General features: G+C 35.9%; 1 non-coding gene across 1 annotated transcript; it reads right to left on the bottom strand.

The window, feature by feature from the left end:
• Nucleotides 1–17,995: 17,995 nt before the first annotated feature.
• LOC128286181 (small nucleolar RNA R71) lies at nt 17,996–18,102 on the bottom strand. Its single transcript, XR_008276726.1, has one exon. It is a non-coding gene; the product is annotated as a small nucleolar RNA R71 (small nucleolar RNA).

Below are 18,102 nucleotides of genomic sequence, written 5' to 3'. Positions count from 1 at the left end.
TGACAAAAATGCCCTTTAAGCCTTTCTTTCAAAATTTTCCTATTTATGCCCATTTTTGTCCAAATTTTTAAAACTTCGTCAAATTGCTATTTAAGGACCTCTAATTAATAATCCAATGCAATTTCATGCTCGAAGCTTCTAGAACACAAGTTTTGCATCTTATTCAATTTAGTCCCTAAAGACAAATTGGACACCTTAGGCATAGAATTTCTTTATGGAAATTTCACACAAACATGCAATCATATCATGGACCATCAAATAATCATAAAATAATTATTTTTATTTAGGATTTTTGGTTAAAACCATCGTTCTGACTAGACCCTAATTCGGGATGTTACAATTGTCCCCCCTTTAGGGATTTTCGTCCCTAAAAATCTTACCGGTAAAAAGGTTTGGGTATTGTTTTCTCATGGCTTCCTTGGGCTTCCATATAGCTTCTTCAAGCCCATGTTTTTTCCATAATACCTTTACTAAGGCAATGCTTTGTTTCTCAACTATTTGACTTCTCGAGCCAAAATCTTAACTAGTTCCTCTCCATAAGTCATATTTGGTCAAATCTCAATTGCTGTCGATGAAATCACATATGAAGAATCTGATCTATATCGGCACAACATAGACACATGAAATACATCATGAATATTTTTCAACTCTGATGGTAAAGCCAACCGAAAGGCAACTGGCATTATTCTCTCGGTGATCTCATAAGGCCCTATAAAACGAAGACTCAACTTGTCCTTCTTGCCTAATCTCAAAACCTTTTTCCATGGGGATACTTTCAAAAATACCTTATCACCAACTTGATACTCAATTTCTTTCCTTTTTAAATCTGCGTAGGATTTCTATCTATCCGAAGCGGCTTTCAAACAATCACAAATCACTTTGACCTTTTCTTCGGTTTCCTTAACCAAACCGACCCAATGAATCTAATTTTCTCTAAGTTCAGTCCAATATAAGGGTGTTCGACACTTACGTCCGTACAATGCCTCATAGGGCACCATTTTCAAACTTGACTGATAGTTGTTGTTATAGGCAAACTCCACCAATGGTAAGTACTTTTCCCAGCTACCTTGGAATTCCAATACACAACATTGGAGCATGTCTTCCAAGATCTAAATTACTCACTCAGATTGACCATCTGTCTGTGGATGGAAAGCAATGCTAAAATTTAGCTTTGTAGCTTCTTGTAACTTTTTCCAAAACCTTGATGTGAACCTCAGATCTCTATCCGATACAATCGATATAGGTACTCCATGAAGTCTCACAATTTCACCAATGTACAACTCAGCTAACTTATCAAATGAGTAATCGGTATGTACTGGAATAAAATGAGCCAATTTAGTTAGTCTATCGATAATAACCCATATGGCATTTTTCTATCTCAGAGTTAACGGCAAACCTGTCACAAAATCCATAGTAATCTGGTCCCATTTCCACTTGGGAACCATGATCGGTTGAAGCAAACCTGATGGCACTTGGTGTTCGGGCTTTACTTACTGACAAACTAAGCATTTCGATACAAACTCTGAGATATCTCTTTTCATACCATTCCACCAATACATTTTTTTCAAGTCATTATACATTTTTGTACTACCTGGGTGAACTGACAAACAACTGTTGTGTGCCTCATGTAAAATATTTCGAATCAACTTAGTGTCCTTCGGAACACAAATCCTACCACGGAATCTCAAACAACCACCGGAGTCACTCAAAAAATCCAGTTCACTACTGGACTCACACTGAATTCTCCTAGCTTGCAACTTTTTATCAACTTTCTGAGCATCATGAATCTATTGAAGAAAATTCGGTCTAGCTATCGACTCGACTAGAATCAAACCATTATCTAACAAAGTCAAATGTGTATTCATAGCCCTCAAGGCAAACAACGACTTCCTACTCAAAGTGTTGGTGACCACATTCATCTTATCCGGATGGTAATCAATCACAAGCTCATAATCTTTCAACAGTTCCAACCATCTTCATTGCCGCAAGTTCCAATCCTTTTGAGTCATCAAATACTTAAGACTTTTGTGATCGGTATAAACATGGCATTTCTCACCAAATAAATAATGTCACCAAATCTTCAAAGCAAACACTATGGTGGCCAACTCTATGTCTTGTGTCGGATAGTTCTTCTCATGAGGCTTCAACTGTCTCGAAGCGTAAGATACGACTTTACCCTCTTGCATAAGTACACATCCCAAACCATTTAAGGAGGCATCACTATAAATCACAAATTCTTTACCTGACTCGGCTTGTACTAAAACTAGAGCCTCAGTCAACAATGCCTTTAATTTCTCAAAACTCTGCTAGCATTTTTCTGTCCCATCAAACTTGACATCCTTCTGTAACAACCTCATCATCGGAGTAGTAATCATGGAGAATCTTTTAACAAACCGTCTATAATGACTGGCGAAGCCTAGAAAGCTTCTAACCTCAATTACATTCCTCGGTGATTTCCATTCAACAATAGCCGAGACCTTACTCGGATCAACTTGGATATCATCACCTGAAACAATATGGCCCAAGAATCCAACTTCTCAAAGCCAAAACTTACTTTTACTGAACTTGGCATACAATTGTTTATCTCTCAAAGTCTGTTGAATAAATCAGAATATCATCAATAAACACAACCACAAACTGGTCCAAGTATGGCTAAAATATTCGATTCATTAAATCCATAAACACAGCAGGTGTGTTCGTTAACCCAAAAAGCATAACAAGAAATTCATAGTCGCCATACCTTATTCTAAAAGCATTTTTAAGTACATCCAACTCTTTAACTCGTAACTGATAGTAACCAGACCTCAAGTCTATTTTAGAAAACCACGTCGCTCCTTTCAATTGATCAAAAAAGTCATCAATCTTTGGAAAAAGATACTTGTTCTTGATTGTTACCTTATTGAGCTGTCAATAGTCTATACACAATCTCATAGATCCATCTTTCTTTTTCACGAATAATATTGGAGCACTCCATGGTGAAAATCTCAGTCTTACAAAATCCTTGTCAGTCAAGTCTTGCAACTGTAACTTTAGTTCTTTCAACTCAGTTAGGGCCATCTAATATGGAGCAATCGAAATAGGTGTTGTCCCTGGCATTACATCAATACCAAATTTCACTTCTCTAATTGGAGGTAAACTTGGCAATACATCCAAATACTCAATCATAACAGGCACGAATTCAATCTTCAATTCAGACTCTTTTGTATTTAACACATAAGCCAAATAAGCTTCACACCCTTTTCTCATACATTTCTGAGCAGACATTGAAGAAATAACAATTGGCAACCTATCTGACTCATCTGATTCAACCCGGAGAATTTCACCATTTTCACATTTCAATTCAATAACTTTTTGTCTACAATTCACTATAGCATCATGAAATTCAACCAATCCATATCCAATATAACTTCAAATTCATCAAATGGCACAACATCAGGTCAGCCAGAAAACAATAACATCTAATCATCAAGGGACATTTCTTACATACTTTATCAAGTAAAACATGTTTGCCTAAAGGTTTGACACATTAATCATAAATTTCATAGACTTAACAGGCATATTCATGCTAGATACCAATTTCATGCACACATATGAATGAGTAGAACCAGGGTTAATCAAGGAAATAATGGTAGTATCATAAAGAGAGAAAGTACCAATGATCACATCGGGAGAAGATGCGTCCTCACGTGCATGTGTGGCATAGGCCCTAGATGGAGCTCTAGCTTCGGATCTCACTGCTGTATCCCTTGTTACATTTTTACTAATAGTCCAATTATAGGTATTTCCCGAGGGTCTCCCTTTTGTAGCCATACTACCTAGCCTTGTACTTTGAAATTTTTTTCCTCGACCATCTCAGGACAGTCTTTAATATAGTAGTCTTGAGAACCACATCGGAAAGAAGATCCATCGTTCACCCTACACTTACCAAAATGGTCACTACCACATTATTGGCACTCAGGTCTGAAAGGTCTATCATTACCCACACTAGCCACAAATGTAGCCTGAGATTTAAAACCCGAATTTTGCTTCTTACGATTTCTATACGAATGTCCAACCAAAACATGAGAACGGGAATACATATCTCTAGATTTCTTAGACTGAGATGGAAATGACTTGCTGTCGGCCTCTTCCTTATATCTCTAGCCTCAGCCTTGGCTTTTCTCTTTTCCTTGGTCAATTCCTCAGCTTTACAAGCCCGATCAATGAGCACAACAAATTCTTTCAGCTTAAGAATACCCACTAACACTCTAATATCCTCATTAAGTCCCTCTTCGAACCTTTTTGACACTTGGAAAATTTTCTTGTATTGGAGAGTCACACGTTATATGGTCACAGACCTCTGTGTGGCTTGTGACACGCTTGTGTCCTCAGCCCGTGTAACTCTCTGACTATGACTTCATCATCAAGATGAGGTAACATGGCCACAGCATACGCCCTTGTGCTTAGGTTGTGTGGCTAATTAAATTCCAAAAATCAAGTGAAAACTTCACACGACCAAGGCACGTGCCCATGTCCTAAGGCCTGTCCTCCACATGGCTAAGACACACGGCCGTGTCTTTGCCCGTGTGTTTATTACTGGGCATTCTATTTTGCATTAATTAGAGTGCAAGGGACACATGGCTAGATCACACGCCCATGGGTAGATTGTGTGTCACACACGGCCTAGATACATGCCCATGTGTCTACCTTTGTGGACAACTTCTAGGCTATTTTCCAAGCCATTTTCCACCCTTAAGCATTCACACACTTAAACCTACTTCATAGCATACAACATAGCACTTCCATCATAAGAAGCATAAACATTTTATGTTTTTAATTATTAACGTATAACATATTCAAGTTAGTAGGTTTACCCAAGGTATTCCACACCAATTTCATGGATAATCATCTTTGTTATCCTACTTCCAAGTTATACATTTGTACCACATTTATTACTATACACATTAATCATATTTCATCCATTAAACATACATGCCATCCATTACACTCATTATCACAAACAACCACAATAAGCATACACATTTGCATCCATGCATAACTAATAGGGTTACAACCCAAATAATCAATATGAGCCACCTCTCATGGCCATATACAAAGTGAATCACAATACCATCACGAGCCAACACATTTGGCTAATCAATATGACATTTAGCGAAAAAACCAAGTCCCTATACATGCAATATTAAAAAAATGTTGAATTTAACTATACCAAATATTCAATTAATAGTGTGATCAAACAATCTGACGTCCTTCGATCCTCGAGCTGGCTTAGTGACACTATAAAAAGAAAGGAAGGGGGGTAAGCTTTAAAGCTTAGTAAGTTCACATGCAAATAATAAGTAACATAAATCATACAATTAACGTAAGGCAAAGTTTCATGAATATCATCAAGTCTCATAAGTATAACTTTCTCTTATGGATTCTTACCACATGTTCATAGCATACCGAGATCTTTAATCATGTGTTTATGTATATACCTGTACCAACTTGCACATAACACTTACTTTCTCATCTTTGACGTGTTCATTAAGATTACCCATGAAACTTCTCTTTGAATTACCAATTGAACACTTAGAATCCATCGGACACATCGAAATCTCGCACCTAAGTGCCCCATATATAGCCAACGCTACCTCATATCACATATCACATGTTGCTAGCTTTTGAGCTACTCACGGGTCTGCTCACACAAGCTATCTGTCAGGATGTAACTACACGGGCTGCTCACACAATCTGTCAGGTATTCGCAACACATATGGGACTACCCAGCCACCAGTAGAACATACAAGACTAGAACCCGGAACGCCAAAACATGTGCAACATATATCATGAACTCAGACCACAACCCATGAGTTCAGATCACATAGTTCCCAGTGACATGTCACTTGTATCATAAACTATTCCTATGGTTCAAACGGGATTCTTCGATACCACATTTCTGTTGAGCTTGCTCGTAATGTAGTTTTCAATATCCACAGCACCAATCACATACTCATGGAATAATCAAAGCATAATTCATAATAAAATTTAAGCATTAACACATGGTACAACATCACATTAATTAAATATATACTTACCATACATGCAATTGATGCGTGATATTAGTAATAGGTTTTAAAGATTTATAAATGAAACGTTCTTAAGACTAACTTATTATCACGATTAAGGCAAGTGTATCTATCGAACAGTAGTATAGTTCAGCAAGACTGGATTGTCGAGCCCAAAGGAACTACGAGTACTAGTATTTACTTCCTTTTTGTTATCTATCCTAAAATTTAAGAGGTTTGGTTGTCTAAACTAATTACTAACTAAGAATGCATAGAAAGAAAAACTTGGGAAAATACTTTGGGGAAAATTCGATTGATTGAGACAATACCTAAGGACAAATCCACCTAGACTTCACTTGTTATTTGACTCTGAATCAGACGATTTATTCATTTGACTTGATCTGTAGAAATCCCTAAGTTATATTATTATCTCTCTCGAGACTAATAACGTCTAACCCTAGGTTGAATAATTGAAATCTCTTTCTAATTAACACCCTAGAATTGCATTAACTCGATCTATGGATTCTCTTATTAGGTTTCACCCTAATTCGGCAAAATCTTGTCACCCTATCTCTAGGCGCGCAATCAACTCTGCTTAATTATGACAAATTTACTCTTAGAAAGGGTCTATTCCTCCTCTGAATAAGAGCTTAACTTGTATCAATATCCTGGAATATCAAAACAAGAATTACGAACAAGTCAAATATTTATCATACAATTCAGATAATAATAATAAGATCTGTCTTAGGTTTCATTCCCCTTAGGTATTTAGGGGTTTAGTTCATACTTGTGAAAGAAAACATCTCAAAAGCATAAAGATAGCAAAACATAAGAAAACCCAAAACTTCTAAAAGAACTTGAAGGGAGATCTTCAGTCTTGATGATGAATCTGACTCTAGAGATGGATCAATTGGCTTTCCTTGAGTAATTCCTTACTTCTTACTCTGCATCCTCTTTCCTAAGTGCCTCCTCAAGTGTTTAAATAGGCTTTGGAATGCCTAAGAGCCCTCAAAATCGGCCTTTTTTGAATTGGACTAAACTTAGGTTGCAGGGACACGCTCATGTGACACACCCATGTGCAATTATTGAAGGCCGTGGTCAAGGCTGTTAAATTGGCACGAGCGTGTGATCCACTCGTGTAAGTCGTGCTTCGATCTTGCCAAATTGACACGACCGTGATACACAACCGTGTGAGGAAGTCCAGGCCGTGTTGTTTTCCCATGTGGGTCCATTTTCTCTATTTTCGACCTATTTCTTGCTCTTTTTACTCTCCTATGCTTTCCTAAGTATAAAACATGAAATTAAAGGATTAGAAGCTTCGAATTCACCAAATCTAAGGAGAAACCATCCATAAATGCGTTAGGCATAGGGTAAAAATATGTATAAATTATGGTTTATCAAATACCCCCACACTTAAGCATTTGCTTGTCCTCAAGCAAAACCCTCAACTCACAATCAAAATAAATTCTTCTTAACTTATAATTCCTATTAATAATATTTCAAAATAATCCATACGTAATCATACATTGAGAATTTGATTGAAAGAACATCAAATATCCCAAACATTCCAAGTATTTTATCATGAAAGCATAGGTAATTCCCCTCATCTAAGTAATTACCTCCGACTCAAAATATGATAGAGTTTCACATCCTCACTAAAGATTCATTCAAATCATTCGAGGTGTTTAAGGACAATACATGAAGCACTCAATAGTTAATAATGAAAAGTCATTACCATAGGCTTGCATGAAAATCAAATCTCCACCACTATATATTGAAATGAACATCAATCAAAAGGTCTTTAAAGGGTTGTAACGTGGCTTTGGTTAGGGAGTGTAGTCACAAGCTAAAAGAAAAGGTTAGAATCGAGATTGAATTGAAAAATTTCCTAACTAGAAAAGGTAATTAAACATCAAGTGAGTACAAGTAAGCTTCTTCTCAGAAGATGGAATTTAGATACTGCAGCTCAACAGTATAGAATTACTACTAATATGTAAGTATGAATTTTATTTATTTATTTATTTTTTAAGAACAAGTCAAATATATAGAAGAGCAAAGCATAGCTAAGCAATTAGTTCAAATCAAATCTCGAAAAAAATAGGGATCAAATTAGGGGATTTTAACAATAATGGTTTATGGGTTAATATTGAGGGTAAATCAATTAATGGTTTGTTAGGCTCAAAGCGGTTTATTAAGGGTTAATTATTAAGGTATGATTTTGTGGAGTGAGTGGGTTAAACCTAAGTGGCTTTATCATTTTAACATATCAAATCAAATGGTGTTGTCTTGACATGCATAGTCAAGCAAGTTCTAGAATAATAATTCAATACTGACGCACTCAAAGCAACAATAAAAGTGAGCATGAAAGAAATAGTAGGTGCTCTAAAGGCTCAAAATCTCACAAAAATTACGGCTTTTTGATGTTTAAACCTGTGAATTTCAACTCATGATAATACCTAAACTTGGGAGAAACAACCTATAAAATTTTAAATTCAAAAGTCAACTTATCATGCTTGATTCTCTAATATCTTAAAGTTTAAACAATCAATGCATGAATGCCTAAGTTTTAATTCAAGACATATCAATAAAAATCATAAGTTAATCAAAATTCATTCTAATCATGGCACGAGAAGGTCACATGAGAATAAGACATAATTTAGGGATTCCTAATGATGATATAAAAGACCCCTCACACTTAAGATGTACATTGCCCTCAATGTACAAAGGTAGATATATTGAATAAGATAGATTGATAATCATAAGATAGGGAGAGAAGTGAAACTTCCTGAATGATGAATGAATTCTTTGAACTGGAGTTTTAGAGAATAATCGGTGTGAGAGTGGAGGAGGATACTCTGGTGGTGGTAGAGGTTCATTAGTCCATAAGTCCTGCGCCAAAAGAATATTATATCAGGTGGTAGCTATGGTCGTGGTCGAACAGGACATGGCAGTCATGGAGAACCTTTCTCGGTGGAGTTTTTAGTTCCTATGCGACGATGAGCTTTGGAGCTCTTAATAACTGTGACAGAACCAGGAACTATAAGGAAGCATAATTACTCGTAATGAAATAGATGAAATTGAAAATTGTAAAAACTCAAGATAAAATAGTATAAACAGGAAATAAAAAGTAATTTCAAAATATAAAGATAAAGCTAAGATAGATAATAGGTGTTTATAGAGAAATTGGGGCACACGGCCGTGGGGCATGCCCGTGTGCCTTTGTTTTGGCCTGTGCGTTTCGTGGTTTTTGAAATTGGGTGCATCGTTGTACTCGGCCATGTTGCACGACTGTGTCAATCTTTGTTCGTTTCTCTCACACCCGTGTATGAAGGCACATGCCCGTGTTAAATTGACAGGTTTGCCCACAGTTTCAAAACACGGGCGTCTCGCACACCCGTGTTATTTTGGCTATTTCGCCCACGGCCATGTCTCACGGCCTTGGAAACTTATAATATCCCGTGTTGGGGAAGAAATTTTTGCCCTGTTTTCACATGGTCGTATCACACTGCCGTGTTTCATCCCGTGGTATGTGCACGGCCTCTGGCAAGCCCGTGTTCCTGGTCGTGTGGTTCTGAAAATCCTATGTTCAGTGACTCAATTCGTTAATTAAATGTTAAAGACTAAAGCTTAAAGAAGTTAGCACCGTTAGTGCTCGGGGTGCCTCCCGAGAAGCACTTGTTTATAGTCTAAGCTTGACTCTATGTTAGGGTGTATTTAGGTAACTTCATGGAGCCGTAGCTTCTCTTTATCGTCTTTGAAATTCTCACCATTATACATTTTGAGACGATGTCCATTTACCTTAAAAGTGCCTTGTGATGGATGATTTACCTCTACTATACCATATGGAAACACAGTTTGAACTACGAAAGGACCTGACCATCGTGATTTAAGCTTTCCAGGAAAAAATTTGAGCCTCGAGTTATATAACAGAACAAGATATCCATCTTCTAATTGCCTTCGTTGCTTCAAACGAGCGTCGTGGCGGCGCTTCGTCGCTTCCTTATATAAGCGTGAATTTTCATATGCATTGGCTCGCCACTCATCTAATTTGTTCAACTGCATCAACCTGTTTTCACCTGCAAGTTTGGGGTCAAGGTTTAGAAATTTTATAGCCCAGAATGCTTTGTGTTCCAACTCAAACGGTAGGTGACAACTTTTCCCATAAACAAGTCTGTAAGGTGATGTTCTTATGGGAGTCTTAAAAGCAGTTCTATAAGCCCATAAAGCATCATCTACTTTCATCGCCCAATCCTTCCTATTTAATTCTACTATCTTTTCTAGGACACGTTTAAGCTCTCGATTCGCTACTTCGACTTGGCCACTAGTTTGAGGGTGATAAGGGGTAGTTGTTCTGTGATGAAATCTGTATTTCCTGAGGGTTTTTTCAAATTGGGTGTTACAAAAATGAGTACCCCTATCATTGATAATTGCTCTAGGTGTACCAAATCGAGAGAAAAGTTTCTTAAGGAATCGTACTACTACTCTAGCATTATTAGTAGTTAAAGCTTGGGCTTCAACCCATTTGGATATATAATCAACAGCTATTATTCCCAAAATAACTAGGGAATGAACCCATGAAGTCGATACCCCAAACATTAAATATTTCACATGAGAGCATATATGTCTGAGGCATTTCATCACGTTTGGATATATTACCTGTCCTTTGACATTTGTCACAATAAGTAACATACCTGTTGGCGTCTTTGAATAGAGTGGGCCAATAAAAACCTGATTCGAGGACTTTATGTGCCTCCAGCCGATCCTGAGTAGCAATGTTCCAAGATTTTCCATGCTTCTGTCCTTGTAACGCATCTCCTAATGATTTGATCTGCACATTTACGAAAAAGAAAAGAGTTTTCCCAGAAGTAGTTTTTCACATCAGTGAAGAATCGCTTCTTTTGCTGATGTGTCAACCCTTTTGGGATAATGTTAGCAGCTAAAAAATTTGCAATATCTGCAAACCAAGGTACCTCAGAATCAGATATAACAAAAAATTGTTCTTCAGGGAATGAATCATTTATTTCAATGTCATCTGGTTTTTTGGTAATTGAGTTTTCAAGCCTGGAGAGATGGTCAGCCGTAAGATTTTCAGCTCCTTTCTTATCCTTAATCTCTAAGTCAAATTCCTACAATAATAAGATCCATCGAATGAGTCGAGGTTTTGCATCAGTTTTAGTCAAAAGGTGGCGAAGAGCAGAATGGTCAGTATAAACGACCATTTTAGACAATATTAAATATGGCCTAAATTTATCGAATGCAAAAACCACAGCTAGCAGCTCTTTCTCCGTGGTGGTGTAGTTTTCTTATGCGGCTGTCAAAGTTCTGCTAGCATAATAGATAGGTTGAAAATGTTTATCTCTTCACTGTCCCAAAACTGCACCTACTATAAAATCACTCGCATCGCACATTAGTTCAAAAGGTAAGTTCCAATCAGGTGCAATTATAATTGGAGCTTTAGCCAGTTTATCCTTTAAAGTATTAAATGCTTCTAAACACTCCTAATCAAAATTAAAAGGTACATTTTTTTCTAATAATTTAGTCAAAGGCTTATCTATTTTAGAAAAGTCTTTAATAAATCTTCTATAAAACCCAGCATGTCTTAAGAAACTTCTAATAGCCTTAACCGAATTAGGGGGAGGTAGTTTTTCAATGGTTTCAATTTTAGATTTATCAACCTCAGTCCCTCTACTAGAAATTTTATGTCCTAACACAATACCTTCTTGAACCATAAAGTGACATTTTTCGCAGTTAAGCATAAGGTTTGTTTCCTCACATCTTATTAACACTCGTTTTAAATTTTCTAGGAAAAGATGGAAAGAGTTACCGAAAACTGAAAAATCATCCATAAATACCTCCATGACGTCTTCTACGAGTTCATCAAAAATGACCATCATGCAGCGTTGAAAAGTAGCAGGAGCATTACATAATCCAAAAGGTATTCTACGATAAGCAAACGTACCGTATGAACATGTAAATATCGTCTTTTCTTAATCTTTAGGAGCTATTGGGATTTGGAAATAGCTAGAGAGTCCATCTAAAAAGCAGTACTACATGTGTCTTGAAAATCTTTCCAACATTTGGTCAATGAATGGAAGGGGAAAGTGGTCTTTTCTCGTGGCATCATTTAGTTTCCTATAATCAATGCACACTCTCCAACCTGTGACTGTCCTTGTTGGGATTAATTCATTCTTCTCATTGGCTACAACAGTCATGCCTCTTTTCTTAGGAACAACCTGCACTGGACTCACCCAAGAACTGTGAGAAATAGGATAAATAATTCCAGGATCTAGGAGTTTAATTACCTCAGCTTTAACGACTTCCTTCATGTTGGGGTTCAATCATCTTTGGGCTTGCACGCATGGTTTATATTCATCTACCATTAAAATTTTTTGGGTGCAAAAAGAAGGGCTGATCCCTTTAATGTCAGAAATTTTCTAAGCTATGGCCCTTTTATGCTCTCTTAATACTTGAAGTAATTCCTCTTTCTCTCTGGGTTGCAAGTTGGATGCAATAATTATCGGTAATGTGGAATTATTTCCAAGGAATGCATACTCCAAGTGATTCGGCCATTGTTTAAGTTCCAGTTTGGGAGGTTCGTCAATAGAGAGTTTTTGCTTAAGTTTATCTTTTACCTTAATTTCCTCATATTCTGCTAGTTTTTGGGAGGTTTCATTGGAGTTTAGTTTGATTCCTATTTCAGAATCATCATCCATCCCTTCTCCTTGGGCGAGACAAGTTCCATTGTGTCCTTGTGTACAATTTCCTAAAAAGAATCTTGAGTAGCATGATCAATAGAGTCGATAAAATAGCATGAGTCATCTTGTTCTCTAGAAAATCACATGACATCATAAATTTTAAAAATAATCTCTTCGTCACCTACTCTAAGTACCAATTTACCATCACCCACATCAATTACAGCTCTAGTAGTGGCTAAAAATGGTCGACCTAAAATTAAAGGCACCTCAACTGTAACAGCCCAAAATTGGGTCTAGTCGGAACAGTGGTTTCGGGACCACAAACCCGACGAGAAAAATTTTATTTTTATTATATTTTTATAATCTATAAATTTATGGAAATATTTCGTAAAAATTTCGTTTGAAAATTTTGACATTTGGGCACTCAATTTAGTCAAAAGGACTAAATTGTAAAAAGTGCAAAGGTTGAGTTCTTTATATATGAGGTGCCTAATTGTTATGAGTTTTAAATTGAAAGTTCTTATGCGACAATTAGTCCTTTAATAAGTTAGTGGATGGATATTTGTTTGGTATTTTTGAAATTTCGTTGAAATAAAAAGGGTAATTTTGTAAATTAATTAAAATGACCTAATAAGACAAAAATGATAAAAGATATCATTTTTTTTCATTCTTTCTTCTTCAACCGTGGAAAAGAACCAAAAATGGCAGCCATGGATGAGCTCCATTCAGCTAAGCTTCTATGGCTTATTTAGGTACGGTTTTTGTCCCGTTTTTAATGATTTTTGTATTTTTGAGATCCCCGAAGCTTAAATTTTCTATTTCTACCAATTGATTGAAGAGAAATTAGAGTTCAAAAATTTACCCATTCATGATATGGTTGTGTTTTGATGATTTATAGTAGATAATGAATGTTTGATGTGTTAAATACGAGTTTTATTCGATGAATTTCGGTAAAAATGTCAAAAAAGGGGTTAAATTGTAAAAGTTATAAATTGGTCATAAGTGTGTGAATTAGCAAAAATTTGGAGTTGTCATAGAAGAAAAAAATGTTCAGCATCTCTTAAACCTTATAGAAATTGAATAAAAATTATTTTACGAGCCTAGGGGTAAAAGTGTAATTTTTGAAAAGTTAGGTGGCATAATTGTAAATTTTCCAAAATTTGATATATGAATTGAATTGGTTAGTGTGTTGATAAAATGTGTTAAATAAGTGTTATTTGACATGTTAGATCAAGAAAACATGAAATTTTGGATTAAAATCGGGGAAGAACAAAGTTATGTGCTAAGTCATGAAAGTTAGTCGTTTCGGCATTTGAGGTAAGTTGGTATGATAATAATACTGCAATAATGTTGTAATTTAAATTTGAAATTTAAATTTAGTGAATTAATTGAATTATGTTAAATTAAATGTTTATGGTGCCAAGTTTATGAATTGATTTAAAAATATGTCTATGGTACATGAAGTGCATTGAATTATCATACATAAATGTGATTTCTATGACTATGGATATTATGAGCAATTGTAAATTCATATGATTTTTCATAATGCAATGTGTAATTTAATGTTATTGCCTTGATATTAAATGAGATGTATGTTTATATGTAAGTAATACATCAATTTTACTTGTATTATGATATTTTATAATAATATTGGAAATATGTTTGTTGATAATTACTTGATTGGTGAAATTGTTGGAAAAGAGAGAGAAATCCCGGTTAAACCTTCGGAAAGATTGGATGATACAGATGGCATGTAGCTAGGTCACATGTATGGTGCTGAGTGCACATCATGTGTACAAGAGAGCTACGAGACATTATGATGTAGCTAGGTCGCATAGGTGATACTATGTGTACACCATGTAGACAAGAGAGCTACGAGATAAACTGGCTAGGTCACATGGGTGGTACTAAGTGTTCACCATGTGTACAAGAGAGCCGAACTATATGATGGGTGGAGCTATGTGCTGAAACCACCAAGTATCGAGGATTGATCCGAAGTGTTCAACGGGAGACTTACTATGTACTGCTTTGTGAGTTTTGTGATGAATAAGTGCAGGAACTTGGTTATGTGAATGATGTGTTCATTAAGTGACCGGGATGTGGTAAGGTTATAAACAAGTAAGTTATACATGAGGATGATTTTATGGTGACCTTGTAATCATGGGCCTATACTTGTGATGTATGAAATGTGGTGAAAATGATTTGTGATATGTATGTTAAAATGAGGTTAATACAAAGAAAGAATGAAAGAGTGAATTAGCAATAAAACTGTTTTGGACAGTAGCAGTGACGTGACTTTGAAAAATCACCAAAAATATTAGGAATTTAATTAGAGGCTGAATGAGATATTAAATTAAATCTTAATGAGTCTATTTTCATATAAAAGAAACAGAGCAAGCAAAGGAATTCTATATTTTGAGATATTTATATTTTTGTGAGACTGGTTCAGAATGATTACGTGATCCCCTATTCTGACTTGGTAAAATCATCATAAATTGTAAAAAATAATTATGGGGCATGGTTTATATGATTAGAAACCTTAATGAGTCTATTTGTTATTGGAATAATCAAAAACATTATTTGAATTCTGTACAATTAGAAAAATCTGGTATTGATTGGAAAAACAAAAAATTCTGAAAAATTCATGGTAGAAATTTATATGACTCTAGTTTTAAGGAAAATTTACGAAATGTAATTTTGAGTTTTGTATCTTAATAAATAATTAAATTAGTGACTATGATTTAGGAAAACAGCCTTAGCTGATCTTGTGTAAAAAGATGAAATCATGTGATTAATGATTCTATTTTCTTGAGCATATTTATTGAGGAATTGGATAATATTGTTAATTAATTGCTTATTATTATTAATATGCCAACTTACTAAGCTTTTAAGCTTACACCATTTTCCCATTTCTCTTAGTGTTGTCAGGTTAGCTAAGGGTTGGAGATCGTCGGAAGTATCATCACATTATTAGTTTATCAAATTAGAATAATGGCAATTCTTATTTATTGTCAAATAAGTGGCATGTATAGATAATTAGTTATTGATATTAAGTAATATTATGATTTAGCCAAATGTATAGGCTCATTTTGCTTCATTCTATATAATCATAAGATTTGGCTCATAATGGTTAAAGTTATGTAAACCTATTTTATGTATGCATAGATAAATGTCTTGGTGTGGCTAAGTTAAGAACACAAAAAGGGCTTGGAAAATAGCATAATGTGATACACATGGGCTTGAGACACGATCGTGTGTCTTAGCCGTCTGAAGAACACGGCCATCACACGGGTGTGTGGTCTAGCCGTGTGAGCAAGTCAGTAGCTAGCTAATTTTTACACGGGGTTCAGACATGGGCGTGTGAAGACCACACGGTCTACTCACACGGTCGCGTCACATGCCACACGGGGGTGTGACCCTGCTTTGGTGAAAAATTTTCTAAGTGTCTGAAAGATTTCGGTTTGTTCCTGAACCAATTTCAATGATTGTTTTGGGCCTCGTAGGCTTTTTAAGGGACAAATTATATATGTTTGAAAATTTTTAAAATTTTATGAAATTTTATGTCTCGGTTTTAAATGATTACAAGTACTCAAGTTTGGTAATACCTCGTACCCTATTCCGACGTCAGATACAGGTAAGGGGTGTTACATCAACATCTTCATCCATGTCAAGCACAATGAAATCAACAGGGAATATAAATTTATCTACTTTTACAAGTACGTCCTCTATAATTCCCCTAGGATATTTAACAGATCAATCAACTAATTGAATACTGATCCTAGTGGGTTTAGGTTCCCCAAGACCAAGTTGTTTAAACATTTTATATGGCATCAAATTAATGCTGGCGCCTAAATTAGCTAGTGCTTTATCAACATTCAAACTACCGATTATGTAGGGAATAGTAAAACTTCCTGGATCTTTCAATTTGGTTGGCAATTTATTTTGGAGTATGGCTGAGCACTCCTCACTAAGTTCCACTGTGGATAAGTCTTCAAACTTCCTTTTGTTTGTTAGAAGCTCCTTTAAGAATTTTGCATATGTAGGCATCTGCGATATAGGTTCAACAAAAGGTAAGTTAATATACAGTTGTTTAAAAAGTTCAGGAAATTTACCGAATTGTGCATCCATCCGGTCTTTCTTCAACTTTGTCGGGTATAGGATTGGTGGTTTATATTCTTTTGGCATTAGGTTGTCATTGTTTTGGGGTTCGACCTCCTTTCTGTCAGCTTCTTGAGGTGGCTTCTTTTCAGATTCAGCTAACACTTTCCCACTCCTTAGTGTAACGACTTTCACGTGCTCTTTTGGGTTGGGTTCAGTGTTACTAGGTAGACTTCCTAGTGGTCTTTCAGATATCAATTTAGCGAGCTAGCCTATCTGAGTTTCGATCCCTTGGATCGATGCTTGTTGATTCTTAAGAACTGTCTCGGTATTCTGGAAACGAGTTTTTGACACCGAGATGAATTTTGTTAACATCTCCTCATGGTTCAGCTTCTTTTCTTGCTGGTAAGGTGGTTATTGAAAACCCGGAGATTGTTGTGGCCTTTGATTTCCTTGACCACCCCACGAGAACTTGGGATGGTTTCTCCTTATATTTGGTGAATTCGATGCTCCTAATCCTTTAATTTCATATTTTATTTTCTAATTTTTCTCTTATTTACTTCTGACAGGTTTTTCTAGTTTATGACCAGAAGAAACACGTCAGGACCACTACTTTTTGACGGTGAGATCGACCGTACAGTTTATAGAAACCAGAGAGTAATAAGGCGAAGCCTAAGATACATAGAGGACGAGCAAGAGGACGATACTTCAACCACATCCGAAAAGATAGCTGAAAACCATGAAAATTCGCTACCTCCTGTGATTGTTATTAATCAAAATCCTACTCCGCGCATTATGTATGATTATGCTAAACCTTCATTAACAGGAACTGAATCTAGCATAGTTAGACCAGCTGTAGCCGCAAATTCTTTTGAACTGAAACCATACACGATTGAAATGATACAACAGTTTGTTCAGTTTGATGGTTTGCAGGATGAGGATCCCAATGCTCATTTGGAAAACTTTTTGGAACTATGTGATACATTTAAAATTAATGGTGTTCCTGATGACGCCATTCGTCTTCAGTTATTACCTTTCTCATTGAGAAACAAAGCTAAACAGTGGTTGAACTCATTGCCATGAGGGTCAATCACTACTTGGAAACAAATGACCGAAAAGTTTTTATTAAAATATTTTTCGCTTGCTAAAACGGCTAAATTACGTAATGATATTTCTTCCTTTGTGCATATGGATTTAGAAACACTCTACGATGCATAGGAGAGATACAAGGACCTCTTGAAAAGATGCCCTCACCATGGGTT

This window comes from Gossypium arboreum, chromosome 12 (assembly GCF_025698485.1).
Source record: "Gossypium arboreum isolate Shixiya-1 chromosome 12, ASM2569848v2, whole genome shotgun sequence".
In the NCBI taxonomy this organism is placed as follows: domain Eukaryota; kingdom Viridiplantae; phylum Streptophyta; class Magnoliopsida; order Malvales; family Malvaceae; genus Gossypium; species Gossypium arboreum.
This window is presented reverse-complemented; position numbering and strand designations above follow the sequence as displayed.